Source organism: Hyla sarda, chromosome 8 (assembly GCF_029499605.1).
Source record: "Hyla sarda isolate aHylSar1 chromosome 8, aHylSar1.hap1, whole genome shotgun sequence".
Lineage (NCBI taxonomy): Eukaryota > Metazoa > Chordata > Amphibia > Anura > Hylidae > Hyla > Hyla sarda.
This window is the reverse complement of record NC_079196.1, coordinates 105,475,534-105,490,066: the sequence shown is the minus strand read 5'-3', so window position 1 is coordinate 105,490,066 and position 14,533 is coordinate 105,475,534. Positions and strand designations below refer to the sequence as shown.

The following is a 14,533-nucleotide window of genomic DNA, read 5'->3' as shown; positions in this document are numbered from 1 at the left end:
CACCTTAGACCTTTCAGTAGGAAACTGGTCCGACATCATCTCCAAGTGCAGGGAACATTGGGAAAGAAAGCCACGGCAGAATTTAGAGTCCCCATCAAATTTATCCGGCAAGGATAGTCGTAGACCAGAAGCGGCCACTCGCTGCGGAGGAGGTGCAGGAGCTGGCGGAGGAGATGATTGCTGAAGCTGTGGTAGTAGCTGCTGTAGCATCACGGTCAGTTGAGACAGCTGTTGGCCTTGTTGCGCTATCTGTTGTGTCTGCTGGGCGACCACCGTGGTGAGGTCGGCGACAACTGGCAGAGGAACTTCAGCGGGATCCAGGGCCGGATCTACTGTCACGATGCCAGCTGGCAGGTAGTGGATCCTCTGTGCCAGAGAGGGATTGGCGTGGACCGTGCTAGTGGATCGGTTCTAAGTCACTACTGGTTTTCACCAGAGCCCGCCGCAAAGCGGGATGGTCTTGCTGCGGCGGTAGTGACCAGGTCGTATCCACTAGCAACGGCTCAACCTCTCTGACTGCTGAAGATAGGCGCGGTACAAGGGAGTAGACAGAAGCAAGGTCGGACGTAGCAGAAGGTCGGGGCAGGCAGCAAGGATCGTAGTCAGGGGCAACGGCAGGAGGTCTGGAACACAGGCTAGGAACACACAAGGAAACGCTTTCACTGGCACAATGGCAACAAGATCCGGCGAGGGAGTGCAGGGGAAGTGAGGTATAAATAAGGAGTGCACAGGTGAACACACTAATTAGAACCACTGCGCCAATCAGCGGCGCAGTGGCCCTTTAAATCGCAAAGACCCGGCGCGCGCGCGCCCTAGGGAGCGGGGCCGCGCGCGCCGGGACAGGACCGACGGAGAGCGAGTCAGGTACGGGAGCCGGGGTGTGCATCGCGAACGGGCGCCACCCGTATCGCGAATCGCATCCCGGCTGGAGGCGGTATCGCAGCGCCCCGGGTCAGAGGATCTGACCGGAGCGCTGCATTGACGAGAGTGTAGCGAGCGCTCCGGGGAGGAGCGGGGACCCGGAGCGCTCGGCGTAACAGCCACACACACCTCACCCCCAAGAGGGACATCCCAAAAGGACACCACACCCAGAAAATTCCTTGTGACAAACATGTAGAAGTGAACACAGAGTGACACAAAAGCATTAAATAAATCAGATGTACACTGTGAAGTATAGGCTGGACATCAGGCCTGAAGGGAGAAAGTTTAGTGCATGCAAAGCACCTTCACTCACGTGGAATTCCAACCCCAAGTGAGTTCAGGCCTCATATTTTACCTTACCTGGACCTTTATGGCCATATTTGGAGGGTCAAGTCCCCTTGGAGTAGTCGTTGGGCCAACCCCTGTACACCTGCTCCTCTTACTATCCTATGTTAGTGAATATAGTGGAGCTGCTGAGCAATACCAATTATTCATGGTTGCTGAGGCCATTCACCATTTACTTATGGCCAGCACATTACCACTGCAGCCAAAGACCAGGGTACTCACCATGGCATCAACACTGGATCACCGCGGGACTGGTAAGGTATTTTATTGTTGTTTTATTACATTTGTGGCCCATCATGTGGCCCTTACTCGTCAGACAACCTGTCCTCTATTACAAGTAGACATGTGTGGCCAGCAAGTGTTGTTTTTTGTATTTTGTTTTTTTGACGGGTCATAACAAATTGATCAGCTGATTAATCAGGCTTGTAAAACCCCTGTAAAACAACACTTAAGCACATCACTATATTCCCCTCCCAGCATAAGCATGGGAAGGGTAAATGGCTTGCCCTGCTCCCCACTCTTACTGGGCGCTCTGTTTCATAATATGATACCGGCTTCTGTCCATGCCACATTGTCGATTCACACAGCGCTTGCCATGTGAACCGGAAGTAAATTTGCCAGTGAAACACTATGAGATTCTCAGAAAGTCTCTTAGAGTTACATTAAGAGAGTCACTTCTGGTCCACACATAGACCATGGTGTGAATAGGAAGGGACTGAAAGTGACATCCTACCAGAAAAACAGAGTGTCCAGTAAGAGGGTGGAGAAGGGCAGTAGTTTTCCCTCATGCTTATGTTGGGAAGGGGTATATAGCATTACACTGGAGTGGTCCTTTATTGTGATGTTTACTTTCATTTATTCCTAATTAATTAGAAACAGAAGAAACAAAAACGTGTATAGGTAGCTGCAACCCGACAATAGGGACAATAGTATTACTGCCAGACGAGTACTAATGTGAAAAAGGTTGTGCATCCCATACAACCTGCGAACAATGTATAAAGTGGGGATACACTTTCCTCAAGTCTGGGCTTGATTATTATCAATAAATGGATGTATATAAAATATAAAATATATGTAAAAAATTATGTAGATCCAGTATATTAATTAAAAAAAATGTATTATTACAATGATGGTGCTTGTGGTGTCCTTTGTAGGGCCCTTACATCGGACTCACCACGATAAGCAAGTTAGTGAATGTATAAAATATTCATACAATGAAATAAAATAAAATAGACATATAATTCAGGGTGAAAAGTGCTGGTATCCCAGTGTGGCAAATAGTCTGTAGCGGTTATAGATGTATGCACGGAGATCGTGCCTTGTATGGTTGATTACAAATAATCTGAGGCGATGTCTCTGTATAGCTCGTATCTGGTCAGGATACTGCATGCGGTAGCGTATTGGTAAGCGGTTAAAATCAAGGCGCTCTGCGGCGCTGGGGTTTCCTTGTGTGTTTCCCACTCTACAATGCCGGCACAGTGATAGAGATTGTGAGTGGGATATAGATAGTCTCTTTATTATAATCCTTTAGGTGCATGAGGTTGTATTCTGCAGCGCTGGAAGCCCCTCAAATGTGGACCACTCTACCCCTGTGGCACAGGGAAAGTTTTGAGTGGATTTGAGGATTTTGCACACTGTGCCTCTTACCAGCAATGTCCTGGAGCCTGGTTGCGGGGAAAAGATTTTCGCCAGGGAGACGTCCGCTGGCAGGCAGGATGCGTACAACCCTGGAAGCGTGCTCCGGTAAATTTCTTGTGATCTGGTGAATTATGGTAAAGACCGTGGGGTTTGCCAATACTGGGGTACAGGTGATAGAGTCTAGATGCGTTTCGAGGTACTCATCTACCTCTTATCAATAGCATCTCCGTCTTCCTCTCCCAGTCTCCTACAGTGTGCCTGCTGTTGATGAGCTGGTCCATGACTTCTCTACCATCTGGCAACAGACCTGACAGTCATTATCTCAGGCTTCTTCACGCATGAAGGTGCAAGCGGATAAAAGTAGAAGACCTTCTCCATCCTTCTCTCCTGGTGACGTGGTGTGGTTTTTATCCAAGTACATCCGCTTCAAGATCCCTTGTTACAAGCTCGGTCCTCGCTACCTTGGTCCCTTCCAGATTCTACAAAAAAATCAACCCTGTCTCCTACAAACTCCGACTACATGCTACGTTACGTATTCACAATTCCTTCCACGTCTCTCTCCTCAAGCCTCTTGTCATAAACCAGTTTTCTCAGAAGAATCTTGTCCCGACACCTGTCTCCGTCTCTTCAAGGTTAAAGAGATTCTTGCTACAAAAACTGTGAGAGGTAAACTATTTTTTTTGGTCGACTGGGAGGGTTACGGTCCTGAGGAAAGATCTTGGGAGCCTGAGGAGAATATCCTGGACTGTGACCTTCTCAGGAGTTTTCTGACTCGTAAAAGGAGGGAGAGACCAAAGGGGGGTACTGTTACGTTATGTGCTCCGGCTCCTGCTGCTGCGGGCTGGGCTGGGACTGGCATTGCGTGCCCCAGTCCATCAGTCACCTGGTGCTTCTCCTGCCCCAACCTCTGCCTCTCTGCTCTTTGTTGCCTTGTGCCTGAGAGAAAGCTTTCCTGAGACTTGCCTTGCCGTGTATCTGATCCTTTGCTCTGTGACTTGACCTTGCTCCTCTGCCGCCTGCCTACTGACCTCCTGCTACGTCCTGACTATGCTACTTTGCCGCCTGTGTTGACCTTTTACTATCCTGACTACAAGCTTCCTTATCCCTCCTGTGCCTCACATCTCCTCAGTTGCCTATGTGGTCGAGCCGTGCCAGGGGTAGCGACCTGGGTGCCGCCTGCCACAGAAAATCCATCCCACTTTGGGTTGGGCTCTGGTTAAAAACAGCAGCACCTTAAACTCCGCTCCCTGGTACAGTCCAAGTGATCTGCCACACAGGTCCAGCGGACACACATCCACTGGAGTTCCTGTCTTCTGAAATGTGAGTGTTACAATTGGCCTGTGTTCACACACAGCTATTGGTTTGGTTGTGTGTGAACAGTTTTATGTTCCCTGGTCAGGAAATAGTTAATAGCCTTTTGCTTGCTAGCCAATAGCTCCCATGGTGTGTATATTTATAGTTAGCCCAGCGTAGCCTCAGGTCTGGTGATTGACTTCATTATATCCTGACTTGCTAAGATGCTGGACATGCTGTCTAGAGCTCTTGGTGAAACACTCTTTATTTTAGCTTTTAATCTATCTCTGTCTTAGCAGGCACTTTGTATTTTCTGGTTTTAGCCATGGTTAGGTGGCATGCTTACAGTAGATTTTAATCTGTGTTTGTATACTCAGTTTTAGTATTTGTATATCTTTTTTGCTGTGTCTGTTCACACTGTGTTTTCTCTTGTATCCGTTTATATGAAGTTCTGTGTTTTAGATTTCTTTTTTTCTAATTGGGTCAGCTTCTGACCACACTGTGCAGTGTGCCGCTGGCCAGTAGTCTATTTGGATTTATTATTAATGGCTACTTCGTTAGTGGAGTGGAGAGTCCAATTTGTGTGTCCAGTGTGAACAGTGTTCAATATTATATGCTGTGTATTTAGGCATCCCTGTTACCTGCCCATGGGGACTAAGAGGATATTGTTATTCCTGCGTCTACTGGAGTTGTTCTCAGGGATTGCTAGTCTTGTGTTCAGTGCGAACAGTGTTCTATATTTATATCCTGCTGTATCTATTTTTCTGAGTTGTAACTTGGCATCCCTGTTACCTGTCCATGGGGACTCAGTGTCCACTGTAGGTGTTTGAAGGGATTGCGATATTCCTGTTTAGCGATAGATCCCTATTACCTGTCCATGGGGAATCAGAGGGTATTGTTATTCCTGTGTCTACCAGAGGTTTTTATAGGGGATTAAGCTTATTCCTGTTTTGTTCTGGAGTATGTTCAGACTTATCCGTTTCCCTGTCTGGTGTTTTGAACTCTATATGTTTATTAGTTCTTTATTCAGATCTTTGGAGTTCTGTTCATGACCGCTTATTTATAGTATCCCCTGTTCACGACCACTGAGTCCTCTGTTGATGTCCGCTGATATAGTGTCCTCTGAACTTTATACTATATAGTTCTATGTTCCAGTTATGTTTCTGGTTTGTGACCGACTATTTATTAGTATGTGTTTTTATTAGGCCCCTGCACTTTAGCTCAAGGAGCGACCGGTGCCCAGTTGTCGATCCACCTTTTAGGGTTTTAGGGTCAGTTTAGGACTCTCCCTGTCCCCTGGTCAGTCCCTGAAAGTACTGTAGCACATTTTTCTGCCCTCATAAGTGCATACCACATATGTACATCTATGTGGTGTACTATTCTGTTCCTGTTAAAGTCTCAAGGGCCTAGATACTGTGAAAGGCCAGTGAAAAGTACACACCTGTTGCTGTTCTAGACAAATACTGTTTTAAGTGTAGTGAAGTGTATTGAAGCGCAGGCAGAGGTCGCAGCAGACTAGGGGAGAGCGGCAGCAGGAGTTGCAGGGAGAGGCCTGATCTCCCAGTATCAGCTAGCGGTCGTGTCTCGACCAGCAACCCATCTGCCGTCATCGATTGGTTAACAGGGTCATCCACTTCATCACAAGTGACATCTGATAACCCCAGTCAACAGTCGGTGGGTTCCTCAGACACAACCCTCAGTTGGCATGGCCCGGCAGCAGTCCCTGTCCTCCCATTGCCTCAGTCCCAGTCCTCCCATTGCCGCTGTTCCCTCCCCTACAGAAGTATCTTATGCTGTGGGTTCAGCTCCACTATTCAGTGAGGACAATCTAATTTGGAGAGTGACGTGGAAGATGGTATTGCAAGCGTTCATGGTCCAGAAGCAGACACTGTTGAGGAACTGGAGGAGGACATCAGTGACGTGCAGACACTTGATGATGATGAAGCCGATCGCAATTGAGAGTTGGGTGCAGAAGGGACTTCATCATCATCATCAGGAGAAGAGGGTTGCAGGTTGCCTGTGAGGCAGCAGCCGAGCCAGCAAGGAAGGTAGCATTGTTGGCAGAAGTGGAAAATCTGAAGCCAAATGTGCCCAGGGGAGACCACCTGCTTTGCGGCAGCCTACCTTCCCGTGAGGTAGTGGAACAGGGGTTCCTTGAGACGGCGGCAGTAGCAGTTAATTAGTGCGGACTGTTGGTGGGAAAATCAGCTACTCGACGGTGTGGCAGTTATCCATCAAGCATCCGGAGGAGGTTAACATAGCCACATGCATGATGTGTCGGCAGAAGGTGAAGCGTGGCCACAATCCCAATGTTGGCACCATGGCCCTGCGTCACTTGCAGCCCAACCATAAAAGCAGCCTGGGAGAACCGTGGCTCCGATGTGGTGGTCCAGCCTGCTGCATCACCCAGTGGCACGCCGCTTCCTGTTTCACCAAGCCAAGGCTCCACCACCTCAGCCGAAGGGAGCTGTGTGTCATACCCTCCTTCTGTCGCTCCAGATGCTCCTGCTCCTCCGACTTTGAGTCAGTCATTCCACTAGCAATCCATCGGCGAGGCCATGTCCAAGAGACATCAGTATACGCCCACTCATCCAACGGCACAGAAGCTGAATGTGCTCCTGTCCAAGTTGCTGGTTCTGCAGTCCCTCCCTTTTCAAGTGGTGGAATCTGCATCTTTCAGAGAACTGATGGCTTGTGCCAAGCCGAGGTGGTGAGTCCCAAGACGTCATTTCTTTGCGAAGAAGGCAGTACTGTCCCTGCACAATTTTGCGGAAGAGAAGGTGGGCCAGTCCTTGAGCCTGTCAGTGTGTACCAAAGTGCATGGAAGCGCCAACGTCTGGAACTGTAACTATGGTCAGGGACAATACATGTCCTTTACGGCCCACTGGGTGAATGTGGTTAATGCACAGCCGCAACAGCAACTTGGACAGGTCACACCCCTTCCTCCTGCACGCTCTCAGGCAGTTGGCCTGTGACAGTGTGCGACTCTGCCTCCTGATCCTCCACCGCGTCCTCAGCCTCCACTGCACGGACAAGTTTCAGTGCCCCTTCAGCATACCATGATTGTAGGGCACGGCGGTGTCACTCTGTTCTTCACATGGTTTGACTTGGCGAACGGAGTCACACAGGGGAGGAACTGCTAAAAAAAAAGTCATTCGTAAAGAAATCAGAGCATGGCTTCCGCCACGAAAACTGGAGATGGGAACCATGGTGACTGACAACGGAAGAACATCTTGTCTGCGCTGCGACAAGGAAGGCTGAGCCATGCACTCTGGTTGTCAAGCGGTTCCTGAAGTGTTTCCCCCTCTTGCAAGACATCCTAACAATGGGAAGGAAACTTTGCATGCATTTCAGCCACTCCTACACTGCAAAGCACACCCTCTTTGAGCTGCAGCGCCAAAAAGATATCTCCCAACATAGTCTGATTTGAGATGTTGCTACACATTGGAATTCCAACCTCCATATGTTCCACAAGCTCATAAGTGATACCTGCCATTTGCTCAGGCCCTTTTAGGAAGCCACATTATTAGTCAGTCGCCAGGATTATGGGATGAACAACATAATTCCACTGCTTCATTTCCTACAACACATGTTGGAAACCATGGCTGGTCAGGGCCTAGAGAAGTAGTGCCTACATCTCACGGTCACATGAGCCCTGTGTGGCTGACCTTGAGGAGGAGGAGGTGGGGCACAGTGGAGCACAGTTTAGGTTTCACAAAATGGGCGGTTTTTCTAGTCATCTGACAGGAGAGGAGGAGTAGGAGCAGCCAGAGGAGCTAGAGGGTTATGAGGAAGGCGAGACAGAGGACCCAGACACGCCATGGCACTATGCAGTGGAGATGGAAGCTGTACATTACTTAAACATTTTTAAGATAGCACTAGCTACCATAAAACTTAATTTAAAATTTAAAATAAAAAAATTCATCTTTTAATCTTTGGGATTGTGAAGCCCTATTGTCTCCTCATGTTGTCGCCAACTCCAGGGCTGTGTCATTCTGCCATCTTCATGCTGCTTGTACATTACTTAAAATTTGTTAAGGTAGCACAAGCTACCATAAAACGTCAATTTAAAATTGAAAATTCATCTTTTAATCTTCAGGATTGTGAAGCTCTATTGTCTCCTCATGCTGTTGCCAACTCCAGGCTGTCATTCAGCCACTATATGGTCTGCTCTTGCTGCCGCCAACTCCAGACTGTGTCATTAAGCCACTATATTGTCTCATCATGCTGCCACCAACTACAGGCTGTGTCATTCAGCCACTATATGGTCTCCTCATGCTTCTGCCACCTTCAGGCTGTGTCACTGTATTGCCATGTGGTCTCCTCATGCTGCTGCTAACTCCAGGTTGTGTCATTCAGCCACTATATGGTCTCCTCATGCTGCTGGGTCATTACCTAAAACATTTTAATTTTGAAAATTCATCTTTTGATTTTAGGGATTGTAAAGCCCTATGGTCTCCTCCTCATGCTGCCGCCAACTCCAGGCCGTGTCATTCAGCCACTATATGGACTCCTCATCCTGCTGGGACATTACCTAAACATTAGCTACCATAAATCTTCAATTTAAATTTGAACATTGATGTTTTTATCTTCGGGATTGTGATGTCCTATGGTCTCCTCATTCTGCCGCCAACTCCAGGCTGTGTCATTCAGCCACTATATGGTCTCCTCATGCTGCGTAGAAACGGAAGCCCCAAAAATTAACAAAATGACGTTTTAAATTTTTTTTTGTCTCACAATGATTTTTTTTCTGTTTTGCCGTAGATTTTTGGGAAAAAGGACAGATTTCAATAAAAAGTTGAATTGGTGGCACAAAAAATAAGCCATCAAATGGATTTTTAGCTGCAAAATTGAAAGAAGTTTGATTTTTTAAAGGTAAGGAGGAAAAAAACAAAAGTGCAAAAACAGAAAAACCCTGAGTCCTTAAGGGGTTTAATTTGAAAATGTATCTTTTTATCTTAGGGATTGTTAGGCCCTATGGGCTCCTCATGCTGCTGCCATCTCCAGGCTGTGTCATTCAGCCACTATATGATCTCCTCATGTTGCTGGGACAAAAAGTCGTTGAGGTGAAGGGTCTCCTCCATTTACTGCCTCTCCTCGACCCTCCTGTAATCTATGATAGAAATGTATACGGCTTTTTCTTCGAACGTAATGAAATACGCTTATCTGACCATGTAGATTAGTCAGTTTGATTTACTGCAATCAAATTTGTCTCAAAAACTTTCTGAAGTAAATTCTAAGAAAAGTTCTTTAAATCTAGCTGGCATGGGAAGCTCCGTCACCTGGAATCAATGACACATTTCTAACTTTGAAAATTATCCCTGGTCTTAAAGTATTAAGAAGTGCTTTAAGCAAACTACAAAATTCAATGAAGACAACTAGATTAAACTTTTAATATAAAAGCAATTTTTTTTATTTTTACTAGCGGTAACATTTTAATTTTGGCACAACTCCTGCATGCTGCATAGCATGTGAAGTTGAGACAATCAGTTAAAGTGAAATGCATACAGCGTTCAGGTGCAAGGCCGGCACAAAATAATCTGATAATGAGTCCACTTCAAAAATCAGTGCTAAGTGGAGTCAGGACAGAGCTTTACCACATTTGGTGCCATTTAGAAATACATTTTGTACACCTGGCAGTCACGCAGGAGAAGCTTGGTTGATTTACAAAGCAGGAGCTTGAAGGCAACAAGCTTGCTCTGTCATTACCTGAATGTGCAGCGAAGCCCTTCAGGACCCCTGGCTAGCTGTGCACTTACTGCATACAAGTGCTCAATTACTGCAGTTCTTTCAAACAATTATGGAGCATTACAGGTAGTTCAGACAGAAAACAACCAAAAAACTGTGTGCCCTTTTCCCCCTTCTATTCAAGTGCACAATTTTCTGTCTGTTCCCTGACTGAATAGATGTCTAAAGCACACTAGAAGTTTTGTTCCCAACTCCTGCTCAGCACCCCTTTCAATAATAAAGTTTATAGAATTCGATTACTGTACTGCATTTTTTTAGGTTTGCTAAATACATTTAGGCAATGTGATAACACTTTATATGCTTATTTTATTTATTTATCCAGAGTATGGTAATTTATAAAGTATGAGGTATAGTTTTATATATTTCAGCATTTTTTATAGTAATGCCATATTGGGAACAAAAAAGTAAACAAAATGAAAAAAAAACATCCAAAAATATACCCTTACCTGTAAGATATATAATGTACAGAATGTTCAGACTGCCCAGTATAATAAGGCCAATGCATATGACGGAGGCTGCATGACTGTAATGCCTCTGCTTGCTTTTATACTACACTCTCCCATAATAGTTCTAGGGGAGAATAAATCTATATTACAGTAGTAAAACTTCCACATGCTTCTGTATGACTCCAAATGCATAAGGTCTAACTGAAATAAATAAATCACATCTACAAGAACAACTGCCTTTGCACCACCTTACAAAAATAAAACAATGGAAAAGAGTAGATGTCCTCAGGCAGTTTAACAATAGCAATAGACATTATGGAAATAAACATAAATCCTCATTAAAGGGGTCCTAATGTACTGTAAGTGGTGTATAGTGTTAAACGTAAAGCTGGCAATAAGCAGACGATACATGTATTCTGAAAGGGGAGAGGGTAAAATCTTCTGTCTATTACCTCTGGTGTGCAAGTTATCCTTTCACTCTCATATTTCAATGAAAATTGTAAGAAATTATGAAAAAATTCATATTGTCTCAACTTTCTCAAAAACCCTTGTATGGTTGTCAGGCAACTGGGAAGTCCCCCACTACTTTGCCTACATTAGTAGACAAGGAATACTAAGCTACACCCCTCAGTTAGGGTGCATGCACACCATGTTTTTGCAATACAGTTCCTGTATCAGGTTTTTGACGAAAAACGGATTCCTCAAATCCTGACTAAACTGTATCAAAACGTGTGTACAAATTTTAACCCATATACGGTTGAAAAACGTATACGGTTTGAAAAATGATGTCCAGTTGCATCCGTTTTTAAAAAATAAAACGTATAATTTTTTAACTTTTCAATCCATTTTAAATAAAGTTTCACTTGTTTGATTGAAATTCCATGAAAAAAAAACTGTGCAAAGTCAAAAACCATATGGTGAAAACTGGATGGAACCGTACGTACATACGGTTCTGTACGGTTCCCATTGACTCCCATGTAAAAAAAACAAAAACATATATGGTTTAATACAGTTTTTCACCCGGACCAAAAAATGTGGTAGACTACGGTTTTTGGTACGGGTAAAAAAAAACAGACAAAACCGTATGAGATGCAAAAGGGACTAAACCTGATGATGCGTTTGTCATACAGTTTACAATGTTAAGTCAATGCATACAGTTTTCTATACAGTTCCATACAGTTTTTAACTTGAAACAGTATACGGGAACTGTATAGCAAAAACATGGTGTGCATGCAGCCTTAGCTAACAAAAAGAAAGTATGTTAGAAGAAAATGAAGCATTTTATAGCATACTCCGTGAATATTGTATACACTGTCAGTCTGCAGGATGTTATGGATGTTCCTGAAACAAAAAGTCTTGTAGAAACCTTGCAACTGCTGTAGGCAAGATACAAAGAGACAGGCTGTGTATGCCACATGACAAACACTTTATTAGGACTAGATTTTCTTTTTCTTAGAAACTCTTTGCTGAAAACTATTTTAAGAACAGTAAATGGGCATGTGCCATAGCTTTTAAAATGAGAACAACAGTGAAGATTGACACTGGAAAGAACTCTGGCATCAAAAGATGCAAGAAAATTATATGCTTTTTCTTTTTTCTTTTTCACTGTATTTGCAGTCTTTTCTTCACAGCAGCGCTAAAAGTCCAAGCCAGTGTACACATACTTTTATAGCCATCTTACTGCAAGAAAATAAGACTCTTCACAACTAGACTAAACTTTGCTATAAACATTTCATAAACAGACACAAGGGAAAGAAATATAAGTAAAACAATCACAAGTCAACTGACCATGCAAACTGGGGGAGATTCTCTGCTCCAGCAATACATACTTAAATGGGCACTGTTATCTGCAAAAACCTCTTATGTAATGTACGGGGTGGGCCATTTATATGGATACATCTTAATAAAATGGGAATGGTTGGTGATATTAACGTCCTGTTTGTGGCACATTAGTATATGTGAGGGGGGAAACTTTTCAAGATGGGTGGTGACCATGGCGGCCATTTTGAAGTCGGCCATTTTTAATCCAACTTTTGTTTTTTCAATAGGAAGAGGGTCATGTGACACATCAAACTTATTGGAAATTTTACAAGAAAACAATGATGTGCTTGGTTTTAACTTAACTTCATTCTTTCATGAGTTATTTACAAGTATCTGACCACTTATTAAATGTGTTCAATGTGCTGCCCATTGTGTTGGATTGTCAATGCAAACCTCCTCTCCCACTCTTCATACACTGATAGCAACACTGCAGGAGAAATGCTAGCACAGGCTTCCAGTATCTGTAGTTTCAGGTGCTGCACATCTCGTATCTTCACAGCATAGACAATTGCCTTCAGATGACCCCGAAGATAAAAGTCTAAGGGGGTCAGATAGGGAGACCATGGGGGCCATTTAACTGGCCCAAGATGACCAATCCACTTTCCAGGAAACGGTTTATCTAGGAATGCTCGGACCTGACACCCATAATGTGGTGGTGCACTATCTTGCTGGAAAAACTCAGGGAACGTGCCAGCTTCAGTGCATAAAGAGAGAAACACATCAAGTGGATTGGTCGTCGTGGGCCAGTTGAATGGCCCCCAAGGTTAGACTTTTATCTTCGGGGTCATCTGAAGGCAATTGTCTATGCTGTGAAGATACGAGATGTGCAGCACCTGAAACTATGCATACTGGAAGCCTGTGCTAGCATTTCTCCTGGGGTGTTGCTATCAGTGTGTGAAGAGTGGGAGAAGAGGGTTGCATTGACAATCCAACACAATGGGCAGCACATTGAACACATTTAATAAGTGGTCAGAAACTTGTAAATAACTCATGAAAGAATAAATTTTAGTTAAAACCAAGCACATCATTGTTTTTCTTGTGAAATTCCCAATAAGTTTGATGTGTCACATGACCCTCTTCCTATTGAAAAAACAAAAGTTGGATTCAAAATGTCTGACTTCAAAATGGCCGCCATGTCACCACCATCTTGAAAAGTTTCCTCCCTCACATATACTAATGTGCCACAAACAGGAAGTTAATATCACCAACCATTCCCATTTTATTAAGGTGTATCCATATAAATGGCCCACCCTGTAGATAATACCCCCTTAATGACGCAGGACGTAAATGTACATCCTTGTGAGGTGGTACTTAACACACCAGGATGTACATGTACGTCCTATACATAACCACAAGCATGCGCGGCAGGTCCCGGCTGCTGATAGAAGCCAGGGACCCGCCGTTAATGGCCAACATTCGCAATCGCGTGGATGTCTGCCATTAAACCCTCAGATGCCGTGATCAATACAGATCACGGCATCTGCAGAAGTGCGGCACTTAATGTGGACGATTGGATCGCCCGCAGCGCTGCCGATCTGGCGATCCTATCATCTGTAATGGCGGATGGAGGTCCCCTCACCTGCATCCGTCCATCTCCCGGCGTCATCTGCTCTGGTCTGAGATTGAGCAGACAGGGTTGCATTATAAATGTAAAGGGGGGCACAAGTGGCATTATAAATGTAAAGGGGGGCATTATAATTGTATTAGGGGGCATTATTAATGTATAAGTGGGCACTATTGGCATTATAAATATAAGAGGGGGCACATGGACGCATTATTAATATATGAGGGGGAAAGGAGGGCATTAATAATGTGTGAGTGCACAGGAGCATTATTTCTGTATGGGGGCACAGGTGCATTATTACTGTATGGGGCATTGTGAAGCCATTACTTAAGGCATAGGGAGCCATATTAGTAAGTGTGATTACCATTGGGGCATTGTTTTTAAATGTAATCACAGTGGGGGCATTGTTAATGAATGGGGGTCACAGCTAGGGCATTATTAGTGAGGATGTCATTAGATATATTATTTTAGTACACTAATGGGGGCATCATACGCTGCAGAGACGAGTCACATTTGGGAGAAAAAACGGGAAAGAGAACGACTCCAATCAGACAAGACATGAGTATAATCACTTATATGGTGTATATCCTGTGTAGTGCTGATATCTACCTCTATATGGTCCTGTATATAATCACTTATGTGGTATACAGGTCCCATATACAGTTGGTACCAATTAACCAAAAGATCACCGAGGTGATCCACTAATTCCCTATATTTCCCATATACTTGTTAAAAGGTGTAATTTTTATTAATTCAG

General features: G+C 44.5%; 1 protein-coding gene across 4 annotated transcripts in view; it reads right to left on the bottom strand.

The window, feature by feature from the left end:
• PARD3B (par-3 family cell polarity regulator beta) overlaps nucleotides 1-14,533 on the bottom strand; it is a 1,515,381-nt gene that overhangs the window by 485,272 nt on the left and 1,015,576 nt on the right. The window lies entirely within an intron of this gene.